The sequence below is a fragment of the Taudactylus pleione genome, unplaced genomic scaffold (assembly GCF_031769625.1).
Source record: "Taudactylus pleione unplaced genomic scaffold, aTauple2 ptg000305l, whole genome shotgun sequence".
Lineage (NCBI taxonomy): Eukaryota > Metazoa > Chordata > Amphibia > Anura > Myobatrachidae > Taudactylus > Taudactylus pleione.
The window spans coordinates 9,671,103-9,683,148 of NW_028284706.1; the positions used below are offsets into that span (position 1 = coordinate 9,671,103).

Genomic DNA, 12,046 nt, shown 5'->3' on the forward strand with positions numbered 1-12,046 from the left:
CAAGACTTCATCATGGGAGTAGTATTTGGTTATGGGGTCTGTCCTTTTATACCCCACTGCTAGGGAATGACAAGGGAACAATTAGCATCAATTTCCGGTTCCCACCCCCTTCATAGTGTTAATCGGGACTCAAAACCTAGCTATTCTTATAGCAAATACATTAGCCCACATATGTGAATAATGCCCTCATCAACACAAGGTGAAAATGTGAAAAATAGCATCTAAAACAGGTATATTTTCTTGCTGGTGTTTCCGCCCTCACACAGCTAGTCTATTGGCCCCTCCGCCAGGACTTAGCGTCACTTCTGCTGTGGATTCCAGATTTCATTGCTGCGGATGGCCTCTCTGTGGCTTTTAGCATATCTCTTGTTCGGCCACAAGTCCTCCTGCCTGGACTTCTTAATTTTTGCCCTTAGTCCATTTCCGGGATCCTCAGTTAGCACATGCGAGAGGTGACTGTATGGATCTCGCTGGTGACCCGATTGCGCTTGCGCACCACATCTCATCTATATCCATTGTCCATAAAGTTCCAATTACTTAATGTAAAAAGGTTTTAGTCCATTAGTGGATTGATACATGAAACTCTGATGAAAGTTAAATGAGACATAGAATATCCTTTATCAAATTTCATTCTTCAGTACATGGTTTCTGGGGGGAATAACAACTTCATTCTTTGAAGGTATTGACATCTACTGTACCTGGTATTCCCTGGAGGTCTTCCATCCAAGTACTAACTGGGCCCAGCTTTGCTCAGCTTCCAAGATCAGATGAGTTTGGGCGTAACCAGAGTGAAGTAACAGTAGATGTCTATTACCATCATACCACTGCCATCCATCTTGTCCATCTTCCTTTTCTGTTTGTTTTTGTAGATGATTTTCATGAGGTAATATGTCCAAGTCCATTTAGAGTATATAAGGTTAAAATGTTCCTGGCAATTCATTTGATCCATAATATTTTTCAAAAACTTCCATTCAGACATGGGGCATAGCAACTTCACATTCTTCAGATCATAGATTCTGGACAGTACTTCCTTCTTTGAAGGTATTGACATCTACTGCACCTGGTATTCCGTGGAGGTCTTCCATCCAAGTACTAACTGGGCCCAGCTTTGCTTAGCTCCCAAGATCAGATGAGTTTGGGTGTAACCGGAGTGGTTTTACAGTACATGTCAAATAACATCATACCACCACCATCCTTCTTGTCCATCTTCCTTTTTTGTTTGTTTTTGTAGATGATTTCCATGAGGTAAAATGTCCAAGTCCATTTAAAGTATATAGGGTTAAGATGTTCCTGGCAATTCATTTGATCCATAATATTTTTCAAAAACTTCTGTTCATACATGGGATATTCTCTGGAAAATTCCTCTGCATATGTGTAGTCACACCTACTGTACCCGGTATTCCTAGGAGATCTCCCATATCCGTACTAGCCGGGCCCACCCATGTTAAGTTTCCAAAATAAAAGGATTTTGGCCTCTACCATGGTGGTATAGCATTAGATGTTGTATACACTCATGCTAACACCATGTTCATCGTCCACCTGTTCTATAGTAAAGGAGCTATTTCATAGCTTTCATTGAAAACTGATGGAGATAAAGTGTTCAATTAAAAAATCTAGTACATCTCTCTTCGGGATAATAGGTTACTTAGGTCCCCTCCTCTTTGTCCCAATGTAACGTGTTCAATAACCTTATAAGTCAGATCTTCCGGATTTGAATTATGTTTAATGGAAAAGTGTTTAGAAACCACACGTTCTTCTACTTTATTTTTAATATTTCTAATGTGTTCTTGTATCCTTAATATCAAAGTTCTCTTTGTTTTTCCTATATATTTGAACCCACACGTGCATTCTAGAAGATAGATAACTGAGGTAGAGTTATAGTTCATAAACTCTTTGATCTTATAGTCTTTTGTTTTCTTTGAATCTTGAAAGGTTTTTCTTTGTGGATGATAAAATTTTCAAATATTGCAATGACCGCTTTTGAAACTGCCCGTGCACTTGGGGATCATGTTCTTTTTTGAGTTATCTGTCCTAAGCATGCTTGGGGCCAACAAATCTTTAAGATTTTTAGATTTTACGGGATCCATCTGTAGGAAGTGCCAGTGTCTCTCTAAGGACTTCTTGATTCTTTTCTCATGCCCATTAAATGTTGTTATAAATGGAATCATCTCTTTCTCACATTGAGCTTTTGGTTTGTATTCCAGGAGAGTCTTTTGATCCAGTTCTTTAGTTTTAATGACTGCTTCATTTAGGAGTTCTTCGGGGTATTCCTTTTCACTAAGTCTCCCAGCATATATTTCAATCTGTTTATTGCATATCTCCATATCACTACAGTTCATTTTAATCCAATGGAACTGGGAATATGGGATGTTCCATTTCCATTTGTTCAAGTGACAACTTTTGAAATGCAGATAACTATTGGTGGCCACACCATTATATAACTCTTTGTAGCAATTGTATCATTCTCTCCCATCAAAATTAGGTACAAAATTCAATAGTTACTCGCACAGGTTCTCAAACTCGGTCCTCAGGACCTCAAATGGTGTATGTTTTCCACGTCTCCTCACAAAACCACAGGTGAAATAATTAGCTTCACCTGTGGATCTTTTAAAATGTGTCAGTGAGTGATGAATACACCTGTGCACCTGCTGGGTGACCTGCAAAGTGTGACCTGTGTGGGGTCCTGAGGACTGAGTTTGAGAACCACTGAGTTACCGCATTAAAATTGGATGTAAATTTAAGATTCGTGTTATTATTCCCAATATGTGTTAAAAACTGGTTAAAAACATCCTGTAATCCTTCCCGAATTATTAAAATGTCATCAATATATCTTTTATAAAATATGACATTCTTGCTAAAGGGATTGTTGTTATATACTGTATGTAGTTCATCTCCCAGCACCCCATAAAAAGGCTGGCAAAGCTGGTTATTTTTCGGTTCTTGACTTGGGGATAAAAAATGGTCACTGTTGCTGTTGGATTCTAGTCTCTAAAGTGCTGTAAATCTGTTTCTCGTCCATTATATACCATAACTTGGAGAGGGTAAATCTTCCTGTGTTCTTTTGTAGTTAAACAGCCCCTTACATGTTGTATTTTTCCAGCTGGGGCCTTCCCAGGGGTCCATATGTTGATAGGATCTGTTCTGTTTACTAAATCTGCTCCAATTTTTTGTTTTATTCAGTTCATAGTTTTTTTTGTCCCTAGCAAATTTATTTTCTTTGATTTTCATAACCATTTCTTCTACCTTCTCCAACTTGTGTATAAGAACTTTCTCATTCTCTTTATAAGATTCTATGTCTTTCATGGTTTCCATTTGTATTTCCATTGAGGAAATTTCCTTTTCCACAAAAGACAAAGAGTCCTTCTTTTCTTGCTTAATAAGCTCATGAGATCTATTGAGCATCTCTGTAGAATGGTATCCCATTCTTTCAGGAATTCAGGTTTGTCAAGACTAAATGTGTTTTTTTTAACAATCTCACCCTCATGGTATTCTAGTGACCGATATATAGTGTTCTAAGCCCTTGAAATCCCACCAAGTTTTGATCTCCTTATTCACTAACTTTCCATTTCCCAGAATATATTATCTAAATTCTCGGTCAGCATAATTTGGGGTTCAACATTATCTTCATTAAACACCTTATGGCAGAGATCGTTCCTTTTATTCAAACTATCATTAATTTTAAACATATTTATGTTAATAATATAGGTATAAATACAAGGCAGCTAATTACCAGTTAAACCAACAAAAAGAAAAACAAGTGGAATAAGCACCAATGAACTGTATACCTAAGTGTATACCCCAAAATCTTTATATAGTATATAACTCCACTGCCCTTAAGCCCAGAGTGCAGCATCAGCTCTTATCAAGAAATAATCAGTAATGGTATATTACTAACAATGTGAATGTTTGTATATGAATTTTGATCTTAGAGTGACTGGCTAGTTAGTTAATAATAAATACAACCTTTTTATGATGAGTTAAAATAAAAAATTATAGTATATACAATGTAAAAAAGTGCTATGCTATAACGTGCAGTTGCTGAAATCACAATAAATGTGCAATATTGTGTAGTGCAATATTAGGTATGTATAAATGTTAAATCACTCATATAGTGTGAATATAAAAACCCTTATTTATTTAAAAAAGGATTATAAAATGTGTAAAATCAGTGGAAATACATGCAAAGCAATAGATAATTTAACACATAAAAATTTTAATATTTCATTATAGAATTAAAATACCAATATCATATTAAAAACAAAATAAATAAAACACCATCAAAAGAAAACATAGGTAGAGCAGCTTATCTGAGGTAGATAATAATAGTCCATGTGACAGGCAAAAACAAGCTCCAACACATTTCGTCCTTTCAAGACTTCATCAAGGGAGTAGAATTTGGTTATGGGGTCTGTCCCTTTTATACCCCACTGCTAGGGAATGACAAGGGAGCAATTAGCTTCAATTTCCAGTTCCCGCCCCCTTCATAGTGTGAATCTGGACTCAAAACCTGGCAGATTTTATAGCAAATACATTAGCCCACATATGTGAATAAAACCACCAACAACACAAGCTGAAAATTTAAAAAATAGTATCCAAAACAGGTATATTTTCTTGCTGGCATTTCTGCCTTCACACGGGTAGTCTATTGGCCAGCAGATGCATCACACTTCCGTCTTTGTGTGATGCATCTGCTGTGGATTCCGGATGTCGTTGCTGTGGACAGCCTCTCTGTGGCTGTTAGCATCTCTCTTGTTCGGCCTCGAGTCCTCCTGCCCGGACTTCTTCACTTCCGACCCTTGTATATGTATATTTAAATAAGATATACACTCCAAAAATACAAGTTTAAAAGTTTCCTCCTCATAACTTAGTGCGCGGACAAATACTACTTGTATATGCTGTATGACCTAGTTAATCACAACCAAAATGAGCCGTACATACAATGCTGCTTAATAACGGTATCTTCGATGATACATATGCCCTCACGGAAGCCTCCACGTCTGTCAATGGGAGGACAAACCGCCGCGATATTACAGCGGGATTTCATCATTGTGATGACTACATGATTTTTTTTGCAAAAAATGTATTAATACATATGCAAAACATTCCTTCATTGCAGTGTTTAATGCTGTATTAAACTATACTACATCTTGACAAACAAGAAAACACTGAGTGCAAAACAAATCAGGTAAGTGAGTCAATCAACCTCCAATTTTCCCAGAAATCAAGAGTTCAAATATATACGTCTCTGAAGTGGGTAGGAGGATAACTGTTTCCAAAAACAACCTTTCTCGAATCTTCCACAAATCTGTAATAAGCCGGTACGGATGTGAAATCTTCAATTACCTCTCGAGTCAATATTCCATATAGAATGTAAACAAAGAGAGAGCCAACATAGCGTAATCCAGTCAAATTTAATCCGGATAAATTTCATAAAATCCAACAAATTTTCAAAAGAGAATGAAAATAAATATAACCACCAATGAGGGGAAAACAAACGTACCAGAAGGTGTGGGTGTAAGCAAGTTTACACCTAAAACAGCATAGAACACGCACTCCCTGGGATCAGGAATCTGGGGTCCCTTGTCATTTTAGGAGTATTCTGCCTGTATTCCAACCTTCCAGACTGGCTGCTTGTAGTCCCATGGGACTACAAGCAGTTTTAGGTGTAAAATTGCTTACACCCACACCTTCTGGTACGTTTGTTTTCCCCTCAATTTTATTTTTATAACAAGACGATTTTCACAAAAAGACAAAGAATATATAGGCGCTGGTCAGTATAAAAAAGATTTAATAAATATATATGAAAGAGACAATATAAAGAAAAAATACTCTAAAAATTAAATAAAAAACATATATTATAACAATAACAATTAAAAACATGGATCGAATCTCAAGTAATATATATGTTACACTGATATACACCAATATATATAGTCTATAAGTTGGGACTGTATTATTGACTGGTGCTTGTTTACAAGAAAAAAGTGTCAAACCTATAAACTGATTTACTATATGAAAATAACCACCACTGGTCTAGATGATTAGTGTCAAAGATGATATCTGGTTAGTAAATTCAATTATATTGCCCATCTAAAGGGCTATTTATACCAAGATGAAAGAAAGAAAATCAAGAAGGTGTCAGAACATTGTATCAAACTAAAGGTAGAAAACCACAAATTGATAATTTGATAGTTGATACAGTGTTTAGAAAATTATTACTCCCAATATCACTTCAGCATTTGGTTAAAACTTCACAGTATCCAGAAAAATTAATAATTCATCAGACACACATCCTGCTAAAAACCGATATAAACCACAGAAAATTATTATTACAATTATGGCATTTTAATTAAATCTTTATAATATAGTCCAGATAAAATAATAAATGTTGAACAAAAAAAAAAAGAAGAAGGGGGGGATAAACCACAGAGAATTGCACAATTGTGGCGTTTTGATTTAATTATTGTAGTATTGTCCAGAAAAAATAGATAAATAATGAGCTCACTAGAACCTCATAGGTCTCCCATCCATTCGTCAGCCACCTTTATGTATGCTTAGCGATTTTGCTCTAAATCTGCCCCTGCATATATGCTACTGCAAGAAGTTACTTAGATGGATCTATTTCTCTGCATACAAAGGAAGTACATCTGATCCAATATAGATATTGATGATTCAAGTGTTTAGTTTATGTACATAATTGTTGAAATTCCATATCACACAAAAAGAGAGTTTTATGCCCCGTTATTCTGGCGATATCAATTGGTGGAGAGTAGTGTTCTCAGGAATAGAACAAAAGGAAAAAGACATGCATGCAAAAAATAGGTTATATAACCTGTATTCTTTTGATTACTTTAAATGAAATCCTTACGTGATCAGGAGAGCGTCCACTCTGTCAGTAGGTACCACTTATACTGACTAGCGGCCCGACTGCTGTCCGTATCTAGCAGCTACGGGACCGCAATGAGGAGAGGTTAAAAATGAATAGAAAAAATACCTCCCTCCGCAGACGGCGGACGTTATCTATATGTCAGCCTCTTCATATGTGTCGCCTCCTGTACCATAGTATTAGATGTAAATTGTGATCCTGTTAAGTATATCACCTTTTTTCCTTCTTATGCTCCTCTCCACCGCAATAGATATTAGATATTAATGAGTTTCTCCGCCTCTGTCAGTCATTCAGTGGCTTCCTCAGAATAGTGTGTAAGGGTCCTCTCCCATCAGCTCTTTATGAGCCCTGCTTTGCTGATTCGCAAAAAGCCTATAGCACCATTAGGTGTTGACATAATAAAACATGTTAACTAAATGTTCATTGTTTTATTACTTTTCTATTCGACTATAAAACATATTATCATGTACTAATTTGTATTTTATATAAAACACACCTTAAACTAATGGCAAAATGATTAGGAGTACTTTTTATGTCAAAAATGTGTAAACACACTGACATCTTATATAAAGAGTGTGTGTGCCAACTAGAGTCACATACCTCACCTCAAAATGACTTTTTTAATGATGTAACTAAATAGCATGCCAATTATATGATGCAGAAACAGAGGCACGCTAATAGTGTGGTTTTCAGAGATGTTTTAAATCAAATACATTGTATGCTGATGTGTCTGTTTCAGTAGAGGTAAATGGACAATTATAGAAGTTTTTACAAACTTTGCACGTGTATTTACAAGTTACATGGTGCAAGGCATCACTTGAGTTTTAAAACCTTGGAAGTAGTTTATCACAGGTGAGGTAATACATTAATTTTGCGGGAAATCGAGAAACACATGCATCATTTATTTAACATGTGCTGTAATGGGTAAATTGTGGTAGATGCACATTAATTTATTATATCTTATCAAAAATATTTGAATTGAAGGTAACAATTCCAATGTTATGTAATATACTTTTACTGAAATAGTTGGAAATCACTTTAGCACTAAGCTGCCTCCCACTTTCTGTGGTCACAGAGTTGCCAGATGAAACCAGTAGCCCTGCCTGCTGAATGTGCATTGCATAATATGGTGGGGGAGGTTGATTAAGTCACAGATTGTGCAAAACACAGCAGCAGGGAACAATGTTGAGATTGTATCAACATAATACAACATAGCCCTTCCAGATTAACCAAGAGTGCGGAACCTACATTTTATTAGCCCAAATGTAAATTCTATCCAGACCTAGTGGACTTATGTGCTTCATTGTAATTGTACAAGACAGGAAGTGACAATGGAGTCAGAAGCCAGGAGAAATATCCATAACCCGATATGCCAACATTTATAGGTGTGTAGTGAGGAAGTAACCAGAGGAATGTATACTTACCAATCAACCATCCCTCTGGCATTTGGTCTGCCTCAAACTTAGCACACAGGGATGACTGACTGAGAATAAAGGAATCATGGCATGAGCCAGGATAGCTGACCACAACACTCATGATTCTTAGGTTTGCATAACAAAGCACCTAAATGTTGGTGGAATGGCTGTGGTGCCTGTTTAAATAAACATGGACCTCCACCCTAGGTGGTCCCTACCTGCTGGTTCCTCTGTTCTGTTTCTTGCTCCTGGGCACTTTCAGTCAGCTGGTGCAGACCACATGAAATAAGTGCCTGTGCACAAAGTATCCGGCCTCAGCCAAGCTTGTCAGCAGAAAGAGAGTGCTAAAGCTTATTTTGTTAGCTTTTATAAACTTTCTTATTGATTAGAGAATAGTTAAAATGGTTTACACGTGTCAACACGATTTTTTAAACAAGTGCATTGAGGTGCGATTTGGGTGCGAGTAGTGTCGATTTGGAAACTAGATCCTTAAAGTGTATACACACTAGATGACATGTGCACGCAGCATTGCAACCGACAACCCCCCCCCCCACCCGTCAACGAGCCATCATATCGGGTGGCTCGTACACACTATATGATGCTGTGCCCAACTATGCAATATGTAGGCCACTGCTGCAACCCACTGCATGTGATCAACAGATACGAAGTCAGGTTGGCCTGCATGTAGGGTGGATCTGACGATGGAAATAGTGACCCCACGGGAGCGCGCATGACAAAGTGCGTACACATAATAATTTAATACAATTTGACATTCCGATCTGTCGGAATCGGGCAAATCATTAAATAAATCGACTAGTGTGTACGAACCTTTAGTAAATTCCTGTATTGCATTGGTACCAAATTATTTTGAAGATGTTTGTTTGTATGGTGATTTGGTCTGCAAAGTCATGAATGACATGTATTATTCATGCAATTTGACCATTAAATTCATGATTTGCAAAATCGCACCTTTATCCCGGAAAAATGCAAAATATACCAAACACGAGCTTTAGTAAACCTCCCCACTGGTGTTTCAGTGATAATATTTAATATACTGTTATATCAAATCCATTGGATATTTATTTCAGCCTATATTAGTGCACTGATTGATACAATTTTTTTAATGTTGAATTAACTTTGTATTTATTATCCTAGGAACTGCAGTTCTTTGTTAATGTATGTTATTGTATTGTATATTGTTGCAAATTAAATTGTTATTAACAGCTCTGGAGTATTATATATTATATGTGGGAACAAGCGCAGACTTAATCATTTTTTCATTTTGGCTTTTTGAGGGGTTATTTGGCAGTATCTCTTATATGTATGGATTTACTGGAGGGGAGATCAAGTCAAACAAATCTTATTGACTTTTTTAACTGGGTGACTAAGGAAATAGACAAAGGGGGGGCCATAGATATAGCTTATCTAGACTTTAGTAAGGCTTTTGACACTGTTCCACATCGCAGACTGTTAAAGCATGGGATTGGATACAAATATAGTTGAATGGATAAGATCATGGCTGCAGGATAGGAAACAGAGAGTTGTAGTAAACGGAGTGCAGTCTCAAGAGGTAAATGTTACCAGTGGAGTACCTCAGGGATCTGTACTTGGACCAGTGCTTTTTAATATCTTTATTTGTGACATTGCAAATGGTATTGAAGGGAAACTGCCTTTGTGCAGATGACACAAAGGTATGCAACAGGGTAGACACACCGGGAGGGGTAAAACAAATGATTGATGATCTAGGTAGACTAAAGGAATGGTCAAGAACATGGCAACTACAGTTTAATGCCAAAAAATGCAAAATCATGCACTTGGGTCTCAAAAATCCAAAGGCTAAATATAGTATTAATGGCACTATACTGGAAAGTACTGAAGAGGAAAGGGATAATACCACTATATAGGTCATTGGTACGTCCTCATCTCAAATGCTGTGTTCAAGTCTCGAGGCCATATCTTCAGAACTATATTAATACATTAGAGACTGTACAAAGAACGGCAACTAAAATGGTGCAAGGTCTACACCATAAAACGTACCAGGAAAGACTAAAAGATCTTAATATGTATAGTTTGGAGCAGAGAAGGTATAGGGGGGACATGATAGAAACATTCAAATATATTAAAGGTTTTAACAAGGTAAAGGAAGGAGACATTCTTCAAAGAAAGAGAAGTATTAGAACAAGAGGACATGTTCTAAAACTGGAGGGCAGTAAGTTCAGGGGAAATTTGAGGAAAAATTACTTTACAGAAAGGGCAGTGCACAAGTGGAATAACCTCCCATCAGAGGTGGTAGAGGCAGTAGAGCAATTTAAACATGCATGGGATAGACATAAGGATATCCTTCAGAAGAAGTAAGGATCAGTAAGGGTTGAGGTAATAATATGTTTAAAAATGGGGCAGACTAGATAGGCCAAATGGTTCTTATCTGCCGTCAAATTCTATGTTTCTATGTTTCTATGTAAGCTGCTAGTAATCCGCTTAAGATCCCTGGTTAAAAGGTGCACAACTGTGATATTATTTCTTTGTTCACATTTTCTGCCTAGTGGAGGTGTCTTTTTTTCTAGTTATTATATTCATGTATTTTAAACAAAATATTTTGTTGGGTGTTTAAATATGTCCCTTATTTTTTGTAATGAGAGAATCAGGAGGAGACAGAATTATCTTAATGACCCAGTGTGCAATACTAGTGTTGATGAAAATGAAGATCTGCTTAGGTCATTATTTAAATTAGAAGATTTGTTGAAAACTGAGACTAGACATTGGCTTGATATGTGCATGTTACAGAAATATATTGCTAACAATATTATTCCCAGAGGGTTAAGAGTATTTAAGTGGCCTTCTTTTCAAGATAATTCTAATTTTGATGAAAGATGGCATCATGTATTAGACCAGAGTTCGGTGTCACTGATGAAATTGTTGATTGAATATAGGGATCTTAAAGTTAAGGAGACCATTGATGAGATTGAAGAAGAGAGAATTTTGTTGGCAACATATAAAGACCATCCATTATTTGAGAGATTTGTTAGTCAATCAGAGGGTAGAGAAATTTGAAAAAGAGATCACTGATAGGAAAAATTTGTAATTTATTAGAGACCAGAGAGACTACCAAAACAATAAGGTTAGAACATATAATAAAACTGGTATTGTCAACAAAATGAGGAGAGATATAAGTCATACATCTAGAGACAGATCAGTTTCTTTAAGGAGATGATTTGGATCTTTTAATGATTATAGAAAACGAGAAAATTTGATTGACTCTAATGAGGGGAGTAAAGGGAGTTCACCCAAGGCCTCTTCTTCTAAACTCCCCCGAGGTTGAAAGACCCAGAATAAATCATACTATTAGAGGGAGACAATGGTTTTTTCAATCCAACAGAGTGAGGGATCAAAATTACAGACCAACACAAAAGATGCAAATATACAATAGGTACACCCCTCTACAAACAGATACCCCAAAAAGAAGTTCACGAGGATGAATGGTTTCAAAAAGAAAAAAATCCAAGAAACCAGTTAAATCTACAAAATAGAGGTCTTTATAATTTGGCCTCCAAAAAATTAACCTCTGATAAAATAAGACTACTCATGAGAGGTTTAGATTTCACCCCTTCCTCTAAATCCAATTTTTTTTTCCTAGTTTGAGGAACTAAAAAGTTTTATACGAAGTATGTGTCGTAAAAGATATTTTGTAATGAAAAATTTTAAACAGTCTAAAATAGATGCTCTTCCAATTGTATTGGATGAAAAT

General features: G+C 36.4%; 1 pseudogene; it reads right to left on the bottom strand.

The window, feature by feature from the left end:
• Positions 1 to 686: 686 nt before the first annotated feature.
• On the bottom strand, positions 687 to 805 carry LOC148511563 (5S ribosomal RNA; annotated as a pseudogene).
• Between the last annotated feature and the right edge of the window lie 11,241 nt (positions 806 to 12,046).